Below are 13,464 nucleotides of genomic sequence, written 5' to 3' on the forward strand. Positions count from 1 at the left end.
CAGTACTCTGGCATATTTCAAAATAGTTCCTTTTGCCTTCACTGTTAGAAGCTTCAGGAGACTTTTCTCCAACATTCACTGAGGACTTGATAAAAAAGTTCCCAGAGATAGGACTAATAAAAATGTGTCCCCTCAACCCTATGCTTTGTGTTTCACTTAGACATCTATTTTGCAGTGCTGGGGACTGAACCCAGAGCCTCACACATGCTAGGCAAGTGCTCTGCTACTGAACCGATTCCCAGTCTTCCTTGGACTTTTTGTCTCAGTCTCATCCATACTGAGCCTCTGGCAATTTGTCAATGAGTTTAGGTTTTCCTATCCTAGCACTGGTTTCTGTTTTGGTGGATTGTGATTCTCTGTATCCATTGGCTGTTTCTCCAATTTTGGGGGGCAGTCATTTGGCACTAACCTCACTTCTCTGATGTATCTAAGAAGAGTTGTTGACTTTTCAATTTATTAAACTTTTACTTGTTAGAACAGTGTGAAGACTTGTATGTTCATTTTTTAAATGATGCATTTCATCATAAAAGCTTTTTTTAAATACTTTTTTAGATGTTGACGAACTTTTATTTTTATTCATTTATTTATATGTGGTGCTGAGAATCAAATCTAGTACCTTACACATGCCAGGCAAGTGCTCTGCTGCTGAGCCACAACCCCATCCCAAAGTTTTCTGTTCTTAAGACAGTTGTATCTACCAATTTTTTCTCATAGGGTTTTTGATTTTGTGTCATACTTAAAAACCATTTCAAACTCCAGTATATAAAAATGTTCTATATTTTTTCTAATATGATTATAGTTTTATTGAACTCTTACTAATTTAAAATTTATATTTTTATAATATATGAAAAACCTTTTGAAATGCAGAGTCAGTTGTCCTCTACCATATATTTAAATCTGTACTTTTTGATTTTAAGGTCATCTTTATTACAAAGAAAATCCCAAATATAGATGAGCCTATTTCTGCATTATCCATTTACCCTTCTTTGAGCTATCTTATTCTTGCATCAATACCATATTGTTGAACTACTATTCAACATTACTATCACTTTAATATGAAACAGCATTTGGTAGGTAAAGTCCCCCTTCAATGTTCTTTGTTTTCAAAATTATTGTGGTTATTTTTCTGTTATTTCTCTTCCATATAAGTTTTACAATCAATGTTTTCTAAATTTGCTTTAAAAATCCTGATGGGATTTTATTGGAATTTTGTAGATTAGTTTCTGGAGGTGTACTGGCATTTTACAGTATGGCATCTTTCATTTTTTCAGATTTTGTTGTTCTTCAGCAAAATTTTATACCCTTACTAAAGTAGTAAATAGATTTTTTACACTTCTTTTATTAATTTTATGCTTAGGTTTAAACATTTTCCTTCCAATTAGGAACAGACTGTTGCCTATTTTCTAATTAATTAATGTTGTATGTTAGAAAGCTGCCGATTTTGGTACACTGATCTTATGCTCAGTCATCTTTAAATTGACAATAATTATACATTGGAGTACAGTATGATTTTAAAAATATTTTTAATTGTAGATGAACACAATACCTTTAATTATAATTTACTTATTTATCTTTATGTGGTGCTGAGGATTGAACCCAGTGCCTCACATGTGTGAGGTAAGCACTCTCCCATTAAGCCACAACCCCAGCCCAAGAAAAAGTGTGCAGTGATCATATCAGGGTAACTGAAATATCAATCATCTCAAATCATCTTAAACATATATTCTTTTTTTTAAAAGCTGTTTTGAAATATACAATTAATTGTTGTCAACCATACTTATCCTATGGTGCTATATAACATTAGTGGTTATTCCTTCTGTTCCATTACACTGAACCTGCTAACCATCCTCTTTCCATTCCCTCTCTCCCTCCCTTCCCAGGCTCTGGCAACCACTATTCTACTCTATTTTTCTGAAATCAACTTTTTTTTTAGCCTCTGCAGATAAGTGAGAACATATGGTATTTGTCTTTCTCTATTTTACATAACATAATGTCCTCCAGGTTCATCCATGTTGCTACAAATGACAGGATTTCATTAGGGTAGAGTGATTCTGGATGAAATATTTTTATTTATCACATTTACTTTATCCATTCATTCATCAGCAGATACCTAGGTGAATTCTGTATCTAGGGGGAGATGTTGAGAGCCACAGCCGAAGGGGCCCCAGCAAACTTCCAGCTGCTGCATTTCGCCTAGCCGTCTCCTTGCAAAATTCCTCATTGGCAACCTTCCATAACAGATATTGTCCTCCATTTAGCACAGCTTTACACATATTAGCCCAATCTACTGGCGTCATGTTCAAGTTGTTAATGGACTCGACCAAGCTTACAGTGAAGGGTGTTTGAGGACCATAGGTTGTTACGGCCTCTTTTAGCTGCTTCACCGTTTTGAAATTTAAAGCATGGTGAATTCGCTGCCCTCCTGCCTCAAATACAGGGCATGTTAATATTTGAGATCCTGTCTCAGGATCCCAACTATCAACTGCGGGGTTTGGGGGCCTCCCAGCATATGGAGGTGGCCTTGTTAGTTGGACACTTACGTCCTCTGGTGATAGAAAGGTGTTAGTAGCAGTCTCCTGTAAGGTGGTGCTGTTGGTTGGACACACCCTCTGGTGATAGAAAGATGTTAGTAGCAGTCTCCTGTTGTAACTTTTCCCCTGATGGCTTTTTCTGCTTTACACTTTCTTTCTCTGTCTGACTAGCTTGAGAGGCCTTCTCTTTTACTTGAATTTTTTCCTCTGTCTGACTAGTTCGAGAGACCTTCTCTTTTAATTGAATTTTTTCCTCTGTCTGACTAGTTCGAGAGACCTTCTCTTTTACTTGAATTTTTTCCTCTGTCTGACTAGTTCGAGAGACCTCTTTTACTTGAATTTTTTTCTCTGTCTGACTAGCTGGAGAGACCTTCTTTTTTACTTGAATTTTTTTCTCTGTCTGACTAGCTTGAGAGACCTTCTCTTTTACATGAATATTTCTACTATAACTATAATACAACCCAAGAAGATAACGCCAAACAAAACTGAAACAAAATTGGAACAACAGAAAATCATTATAGCCTTTCTATCCTTCTGAAATGTCCATCCGTCCTTTCTCCCTATCTGTTCCTCAGATGTGAGCGGTTTTTCTTCCATCTTACACATCTCCAGGGACAGGCAACTTAAAACAAAAGTGAAGCAAAACAAAAGAAGAGTCTTAAAATGGCTACCCATCCTCTCGCCCTGCCCTCAGGGGCGAGCAGTTTACCTTATCACTTACCCTCAGTTGTTCCCGTGTGACCCACCAAATGCCACAGTCTGGCTGGGCACAATTCAGGAGCCACTTGTCAAAAGAAACGAACTTTATTTTTAGAACCACACACGCCAAACAAAACAGCTCCTCAGGAAAACCTTCAGAGCCCAACTGCCACCACCGGCTTCCCACAAGCCTCTCAACCTCCCCCACTCCTCCTGCTCTTGAGGCCGATTGGCTGGGTTGCATGGGCGGAGCCAAAAAAAGTCCCCCAATGAGCAGCTCCATGGTCTGAAAGGGCGGGGAAACAGCCCAATGAGCATCACGGCAGAGGAGCCAATCAGTTGGCAGCTAGAAGTTGCTGGGGCCGCTGTGAGCCAATCATCAGCTGGCAGCTGGCAGTTTGCTGGGGCCCCTTTGGCTGTGGCTCTCAACACATTCATCCATCAGCAAATACCTAGGTGAATTCTGTATCTATGACTGTAATGAATAGTGCTGCAATAAATATGGAGTGCAGATATCTGACTTACTGATTTTAATTCCTTTGGATATATATAGTGGGATTGCTGGTTCATATGGTAGTTTCTGGTTTTTTGAGGGATTTCCATACTGCTTTCCATGACTGTACTAATTTGCATTTCTATTAACCATGTATGAAAGTTCCTCTCTGTGCATTTTAAAAAATATTGTTTTAGTTGTAGATGGATACAATACCTTTATTTATTTTTATGTAGTGCTGAGGATAGAATCCAGTGCCTCACATGTGCTAGACAAGCACTCTACCACTGAGCTACAACCCAGCCTTTTCTGTGCATTCTTACGAGCATATTTTTTGTCTTTTTAATAATAGACATTCTAACAGAGGTGATAGATTTGGCCATCTGAATGAATTATTGTAATAATTGTGGTGGTTGATTGACTTGCTTTTGTTAAAAACTTATTCTGCAAAGGTAGTTTAATGTCTTTTTTTCAGCATTTACATTTTCTGAATAGGAGGAGTTTGATAACAACCTTGCTGTTTCCTAACTTTAGTGAGACTACATTTTACCTTTAAGTATAATGCATACTAATAGGTTTCTGATGGATACCCTTCATTAACTTAAGAGTTTTCTAGTATTTCTACTTTATTTTGGTGTTTTCTTTTAAAAATCAAGAATAGGGCTGAACATGGTAGGGCATTCCTGTAATACCAACAACTTGGAAGGCTGCAGCAGGAGAATTGCAAGTTTGAGTTAGGCTCAGGAACTTAGTGAGACTGTCTCACAATAAAACGTAAAAAGGCTGGGGATGCGATTCTGTGATGAACCCTTGTGTTCAATCCCAGGACTTCCCTCCCCCCAAAAATCAAGAATAGGAATTAAATTTTATCAAATAGGGCTGGGGATGTGGCTCAAGCGGTAGCGCGCTCGCCTGGCATGCGTGCGGCCCAGGTTCGATCCTCAGAACCACATACAAACAAAGATGTGTCCGCCAAAAACTAAAAAATAAATATTAAAAAAATTCTCTCTCTCCTCTCTCTCTCTTAAAAAAAAAATTTATCAAATACTTTTTAGGCTCTACTGAGAAGGTAGGATTTTTCTCTACTGATTAGTATTAATAAATTTACAAAAATTAATAAATTTAATTTCTTTATGATAAATCAATAAATTTCTACTACTGAAACATTTAAAAATTTCTATGATAAACCTTGCTTGGCTGTGGTATATTAATCCTTTCAAATGTAGCATTATATTTAATTTTTGCATATTTATTTATAACTAAGATTGGCTTACTCTTGACTTTTTTTACTGTCTGTGTCTAGTCTGGAGTTCATTACATTTTCCATCTTTTTCTTATTTCTGAAATAGCTGTTTTTGAAGCTCTATAAATTGTGACTTTAAGTCTTCTTAGCAAGTACTTTGTCTACCTTTTTAATTTCTTTTTTCTTATTTTTTTTTCTATCATATTAGGGTTTTCTTTTTTTTCTTGTATGTGGGTCGGGGTACTGTGCAGGGAGCCACCTTGAGTTACTTGAGGGTCACTGGGTATCGAGCTCGGAGGTTTAGGTTTGGCATTGTGAACTATTTTGTGGCTTCTCCCAATCAATGGATCGCCCAGTGCACGTGACCTCTCTCTCCTCTCTATTGGGAAGACCACTCTGTAGCTCTGAGTTGGGCATAACCCATTGGAAACTGGACAGCCCACCTGCTACCTCATTTGGCAAAGAACATTCCATGGAAAACCTTTGATGATCCCTCCATATAAATAAAGCAAGCACAGGCTCCATTGCTGCTTTTTTTCAGTGTGGAAGCCCTGTCCCCCAGATTGGCTAGTCCATCCACCCCTGCTTTTAAAAATTACTTTCTGTATCATGTGTTTTTTTTTCTGCTGTTTTCTCTTTCTTAGCGTTTATTCCATAGCCGGCCCATTCCACCAAGAGGGACCTCCATCCCATCACCTGCGCAGGCCACAGGCAAGAGTACTGGGGATTGAACCCAGAGCCTTACACATGCTAGATCAAGTGCTCTATTACTGAGCTATATCCCTAGTCCTGGTTTTTCAAATTTATGAACAAAGAAGGTACATACTATATTGACCATTTTTTTAATGTTTGAAAAATTAATTATTTCTGTTTATCCACCACCTACCTTCAACAGTTATCAACTCATAGCTAATCCTGATTCAATTGTATACGTCACCCATTTTCTCCCGTTACTTAATTGTTCTGAAACTCTAGACCTTTCTAGACCTGAAAAATTCTCATAGATTGCTCTAAATGTATTTTTGAAAAAATACATAACCACAACACTCTTTCCCCAATTGTCTTTTTCCCTTACACATATATGGTTAGAATGGGGAACCAAAAAAGATTCGGATTTGGAATTGATCTGAAGTCTCTAATTTCTGGTTTTCCTCTCCTCCTCCTTTTTAACTTCCAGTTTATTTAATACAGTAGTCTGTTTGTCCTGTAGAGTTTCCTATATCCTGGATTTTTAGGATGGCATCATTCTGGTGGTGGTTAGCTTGTTCATCTATTTCCCTAATTTTGTGTTTGGTAGTACAGATTCAGGATTCTCCTCCTGCCCCCTGCTTTTTGGGGCAAAAATACTTTGTGGGTGTGGTGTGTGTACATCCAAAAGAAGGCACATAATGATGTGTGTTTTTGCATCAAGGAGCCAGAAAATGGTAGTATTCCATTAGTCTTCATTATCTGGGATACTTTTAACAAAGAGAAACTTAATTGGTTACTCAAAGATGAAAAACAGGATAAATGCTTGATTCCTTCTTTTTATTTATCAGTTTTTTTTAAATAATTTGTTAGGTGCAGTGGCACATACCTGTAATTTCAATGACTTTGAAGGCTAAGACAGGAGGGTTGCAAATTTGCAGCCAGCCTCAGCAATTTAGCAAGACCCAGTCTCAAAAAGGGGTTGGGTTTCTGGGTATATAGTTCAGTGGTAAAGCACCCCAGGGCTCAATGCCCAATAATGGAAACAAAAAAAAGTTTACCTGGGCTGCTTTTGTGGCTCAGTGGTAGAGTGATTGCCTAGCATGCGTGAGGCATTGGGTTCAATCTCCAACACCACGTAAAAATGAACAAATAAAGGTATTGTGTCTACCTATGACTAAAAAGGAAACGTTTCTCAGCAGGTTCCGGAAATAACCAATGGGAATTATTTTTTTTTAAAGTATCAAGGAATTAAACAGATTTGATATTTCAGTCCTTTGTAATTATTTTTCTTGCTGCTCAGTTATCTCATCTTTGGCCAGTTGTTAACTTGAGTCTTCTTGATCATACCTCAGGAATCCTTTGGTAGCTTCCTAGCTTTCTCCTATTATACTTCAACCTGTTTCCATTCTTGGCAAGATTAGACAGTAGACATTTCTTCAAGGAGCCCTAATCCTGTGTTAAATACTGTGATTCACAATTTATTTTCTTTTACTCTCAGTTATTTAGAAGGGTATTAAAAATTTTCTCAGACAAACCTTGCATTTTTAAATGTAAATTTTACTGTACTGTAGTCAAAAACATACCCATAATCACTCGAGATACTGGACATTTTTTTATTAACAATTCATATTTAAAAGGAATAAATCCTTTTAAGACTTGTATCTTTTCAGACCAAAGAAATCTGGTCTTTTTTCTCCTTCCTACATCCCTTTTATCTCTTTTCTGTTTAGATACTGGAGATTTTGGACCTACCCCTCTCTCTCAGCTTTCCTTAATACTTATTTCATCTATAATTCTAGGTGGAGTATTGAGATCATCTTGTGATGATCCAGCTGATAGCTTTGTTCTTCAGCTATATCCCTGTTATTCAGCCTTTAAAAAATAAAAATAACTAGGCACAGTGGTGCAGACCTGTAATCCTACCTACTAAAGTGAAGCAGGAGGATCAAAGGTTGAAGGCTAGCTTTAGTAACTTAGTACAACCCTGTCTCAAAAAGGGGTAGGGATGTGTCTGAGTGGGTTTAATCTCCAGTGCCACAAACAAAAATCATATTTTTAATAACTAAGACCAGCTTGGTTGTTTTTTGTACTTACCTGTACTTATTTTATGCCTATGATATTCTCAATGCTCTTGATATATTAAATACACTTAATGTCTTCTTCATTCTATCCTGTTATTTGAGTAGATTTTTTTTTTTGTGTGTGTGTGTGTGTGTGTGATACTGGGAATCCAACCTAGGGGCATTGTACCCCTGAGCTACATTCCAAGCCCTTTGAGACACAGGGTCTTGCTAAGTTGCTGAGGTTGGCCTTGAACTTCCTAGTACCTGGGATTACAGGTATGTACCACCGTGTCTAGCTAGGTAGGTTTTTAAAATTTTTTTTTTTTTTTTTTTTTTTTAGTTTGGTTTTTCATCAGGTTCAAATGTTTTGGTGATTCATAGTTGAACTTTGTTTAGTTGTTTATTTAAATTTTTATAGTTGAGTGCTTCTTTTACAGATGTCATTTCTGTTTATCAAAGCTTGTGATGGGAGCTGTGCTGCCAATCAAGGATACACCAGTATTCAGATTCTAGGCATAGGCTTCTCTTTTTCTGAGGATCAGCAGCTGTCTGGGAGCTTCATCCTAATTCTCCAGTTCCAGTGGCTTCGTCCAACACTCGTACACTCTTTTTGCCCCTCAGTATGGGAGACGGTGGTTGGGAGATAGGGCATGCTTAAGCTATTTTGAAGCAGCTCCCTCATCACCTTGGTAAGCACCTCAGGTACCCTCCTGTTCTTTGTTGATTCTGGGTTCCTACCCATTCCTCCTGTTTAGTGGTCGTTGCTCATTTGAATTGTGATTTCTTCTTGTTTTGTTTGCCTATTAGCTTTGATCCTATCAGCTATTTTTCTGGCATTCCTCCAAATTTCAAATACATTGCTAGCCCTCTTATTTTTCAGTACTGTAGCAGATTTTATTTTTCTTCTGCTTTAGAAATCCATGAAATTTAGAAGGACGTGCTTCTGTGCCATCTTGATCCAGTTTCATTAATGCCATTTAAACAAAACAAAAATTCTTATAACCTTTCTCTTGTTCCAGTTAATTTTCTTTAAAAGAACTAGTATTGAAATGCCTCCTGGGGTGATCCTATAGTGAGTGCTACACAATTAGCCATTCACAGACAGTACTGGTCTACAAGGTTTTATTGAAATCTTCCAACATCCAAGTTTTGAAATGAACTCATCAATACTAAAAGCCAATTTCTAGGAGCCATGAAATATTATTCAGTGGTAACCAATTTTGTTTGTATTGAAAGTAGGGAAAACAGAAATATCTTTAAAAAGGTCTCAGATCACTTTAGGAGAAAAGGCAATCCAGCATTGCCCTTAGTTGTCGCACTTTAGAAAGCTTCTAGAGACAAGAATTCTATGCTGAGGCCCTCCTACTATCTAGGGACAAAGTCTATAGGGTCAGCAGGATATGCCTCTGGGAGCTCATTTTGTTCCCTTTTAGACCATGTTCAAAGTACTTGGAATTCTGTTCCTGCCTGAATAGGTTGGATTCAGGGCTGGAGAGGGTCTCTTTCCCAGATTTACCTTCCCCTAAACTCACCCAAATCAAAAGGGTGGCTATTTTCAGGGGTGTGAACAAAACTTGGGTATATAGATGGAAGAGTCCAGAGTGTTCCTGTGAGGTCCTCCAGCATACTGAAGGAGCTGTGAGCTGTTTTCTACTGGATGCCATCTTCTGGCATGGAATTCTGAGAAGTCTGAAAATCTAAAATTCAAGTTGGACTTGCATATCATTGGGGACATAATAGTTTTTCTACTTAACTTATAACATTGAAATGTTTGTACTTATTTCCTCAGGGTCCAAGAAGGAGAAAGGTGGGTCCTAGGTGGGTTCAGGCAGCATACCTACTGAGTGGTGGGCCTGAAGGGAATCCTACTCTTCAGTTTTAGGTAAGTCATTTATAGCTACTGGCATCTTTTTCAGTAGTGGGTTTTTTTTTTTTTTTTTTTTTTTTTGCACTGGGGATTGAACCCAAGCTACCCCGTAGCCCTTTTTGAGATAGGGTCTTGCTAAATTGCCCAGGTTGGCTTTGAAACTTGGGATCCTTCTGCCTCAGTTTCTTTTTTAAAATATTTTTTAGTTGTAGGTGGACACAATACCTTCATTTATTTATTTACTTTTGTGTGGTGCTAAGGATCGAACCCAGTGCCTCCCACATGAGCACTCTACCTCTGAGTCACAATCCCAGCCCATGCCTCAGGTTCTTGAGTAGCTGGAATTACAAGGTTGTGTCATCAAAAAAGCAGCAGGAAGTTCTGAAACTGTTCCTGAAATCCATAGGACTAACCATAATTCCTCTCTTTCATAGAGATACTTTATGGTCTTTTTTAAAAAATATTTTTTAGTTATAGATGGATGCAGTATCTTTATTTTGCTTACTTATTTTTACATGGTGCTGAGGATCAAACCCAGTGCCTCACATGTGCAAGGCAGCCGCTCTGCCACTGAGCCTCAGCCCCAGCTCCACTTTATGGTATTTTAAACATGTGTCACTGTATGTAGGGTTTCCTGAGAAAAAACTAAAACCTCAGCAAGGTGCAGTGCCACATAATCCCAGATACTTGGGAGGTTGAGGCAAGAGGATCCTAAATTACAGGTCAGCCTAAGCAACACAGTGAGACCCTGCCCCAAAAATAAATAATAGCAGCAACAACAAGATCATAAAGGCAATGAAAAGTGGTTAAGTACATATGTAAAATCAAGACTTCCTGAGTTAGTGCCGAGAATTTGAGACTCTTATAGTTCCTAAACCCAATAATTGGCTAGACCTGGATTATTCCAGTGAAATATTTTATGTGTACATCTTCCCAATTCCATGTTCAGTGATCTCAGTGATGATTGGTAGTTTATGCCTGAGCATGGTGGCAGTATTTATGCCACAGAAATGGCTACAAACCTGGCCCAGAGAAATTGGTTCAAATATTTTCCTCTTTTGTAAATTAGTAGTCACAATAGTTCCTGTGGAACTATTTCTATTTCCCTAAGGAAATTAGAATAAATGAGAATATGTGTTATGTACACATATAATCATTTAGCAAATGTAAAGTAAAAATGCTAGTAGTTATTACTACCACGTTAGAATGGACAAAGGCCAGGTTTTTATAAGGCAGAAGAAATAACTTTGGAAACTGAGTCACAAAGCTCCATTAAGTATGAACTGTTGGTACTAGACCTTTGAGTAAGCACTCATATTATTTGTAACTCTATTTTTGTGAAACTTACCTTTTTCTGGTTTAGTGGTCCAGTAAAAGGAGCAAAATAAACTAAGACTACAAGGGAATCCAAACTGGTCAAGAAGACCTGTGTGGAAAAGCAGCTATGTCAGCAGAGCTTCCCATTTCTAAGCCTGTTGCCAACCTCTTAGAGCCTATGACTTGTAGGAGCAAATTCAGATCAGTAACTGAACCTGTTGAAGGTTATTTACTCATCACCTTGCACAATAGCAATGTGTATGTTTGTATGGAGCTTCATGGTTTACTATGCATTTTCACATACATCCTGGTTTAATTCTCATAACTGCTCTAAGTGGAAGATGAGGAAATAGGCTTAGAAAGGTGAAGCCATTTGCCAAAAGGCATGGTTAGCTGAGTTTCAACATATTGACTCAAAATCCAAGACTCTTAGAACTAAAAATATAAATCTAGGACCACTATGTTTTGAAAGGGTTAATCTACGAACCAAACATCAAGATTTTTTTTCTCTCAGTTGTTATAAGCACAATTAAAGCACATCATCTTGATATTCAATTAGCCTTTTAGGGCTTTTGACTTATGTATTGTTCCAGGTATTCTCCTGTAACACTGATATTACTGTAACATTCATTTTACAGCAAAGAGAACGAAAGTCTAGATAGATGAACTTGCCTAAGATGAGCGGGAAACCTAGGGGCAGTCTTCTTTGTATTATACTCAATTCCATAGCTGACTTGCAGCACAGAACATCTCTTTTCTCAATTGGTAATGAATACTACTTAAGTAGCTCCTGAATTTCAGAAGCACTAAAGTCATTTCTTTTATCTTTGAAGGATGAAGGATCCTCTAAATCTATCTAATGACCCTTAATGTACTGACAAATTCACGATTTTTATCAGATATTAGTGGAAGTGAGAGCCCTTAGTAAGGGCCTAGCCATTTTACCAAATTTCTTATTCAACTGATGTTCAATATATCAGGTTTTGACTTGTGTCTGGAAATCATACTTTGGACATATTAAGAAAGCAAGACATCTGGAGGTCACAGTGATGCATGCCTATAATCCCAGCTACTTAGGAGGCTGAATCAGGAGGATCCCAAGTTTGAGGCCAACCTAGGCAATTTAGTGAGACCCCTTCCCTCATCTCAAAATGAAAGTCTGGGGATGTGGTTCTATGGTGGAGCATCCCTGGATTCAATCCCTAGTAGGGGGTAGGGGGTAGGGGGAGGAGAATCAGGGATATGCCAATCTAGGTCTGAGATTGATAAGAGTTATTCCTGCAAGACTAATTGCAGGGCTTTGTCTCAGCCTGACAACCACTCACACAGTTACCCTTTGATCAGTGCTCCTAGTGATCATCTTCCCATGGTGAGCATGTGTTATTTCCAAGGGGACTAACCCTAGGAATGTTGGAGGGGTACTGTATAAATTTGAACAAGTAATTGTTCTTCCCCAGATTTTTAAGGAAGTGACTGATGGAGGTTCTGCCACCATGTAGCAGTCTAGAAGCAAGTTTGTTTACTTGCTGATTCAGAAATGGGGTCCACTTCCTCTTTTCGAAGGCTCCAGATAATCTGTGTTCTGTATATAACTAAGAACAACACCTGGTAAAGACTGAAAATTCAAAATGGATCATTGTGTTCCATTTATCATAACTTGTAACTTTATCATAGAATGTAAAAAGGAGGATTATGACAATATTTTACCCACTGTTCACTGCTATTCCTAAATATCTTAAGTTTCTTAGGGTGTGTGTGCACATGTATTTTTTTGGGGTGGAAAGACTGGTGATTGAACTCAGGCCTGCTACTCTTTCACTGAATTATATCCCCAGACCTTTTATCTATCTATCTATCTATCTATCTATCTATCTATCTATCTATTTATTTTGAGACAGGGTCTCATTCAATTGACCAGTCTAACCTTGAGCGTGCAATCCTCCTGAAAAACTGAGATTACAGTCATGTGCCTTGCCTAGTTCATAGGGTTTAAATGTGATGAGATTTCTTTAAAAATAGTTTAATCAACACCAATTCACTTTAATCCTTTGAAGATGAGGTCTGTTATACTACACAAAAGTTTTACAGAATGCCCCTCTCCATTCTTTTTTTAATATTTATTTTTTTAGTTTTAGATAGACACAATATCTTTATTTTACATTTATGTGGTGCTGAGAATTAAACCCAGTGCCTCATGCATGCTAGGCGAGCATGCTACCACTGAGCCACAACCCCAGCCCCCTCCATTCTTATTCTTAAAAAAAAAAAAAAAAAAATCACAAAGGGAAAAAAAAAATCCTTTACTTGCATAGTCCTTTATAATCTACAAAGTTTCCACATAAACATTCTCTTACATAATTGTCACAGAAAGCAAATATTTTCATTTAACAATACTGATCTGTGTTCCAGGTTACACTATTGGTAATGGGGGAAATCAGGAATAAAACTTGGTTGTTTTGAGTCCAGTATTCTTTCTCATATACCAGGCCACCCTTAAGTGTAAGAAATTTTGTTCTAAAGCATTTCTGTTATTTTGCTCAGAAAAAAAAAAGTACTTAAAA

Source organism: Callospermophilus lateralis, chromosome 9, assembly GCF_048772815.1.
Source record: "Callospermophilus lateralis isolate mCalLat2 chromosome 9, mCalLat2.hap1, whole genome shotgun sequence".
Taxonomy (NCBI): domain Eukaryota; kingdom Metazoa; phylum Chordata; class Mammalia; order Rodentia; family Sciuridae; genus Callospermophilus; species Callospermophilus lateralis.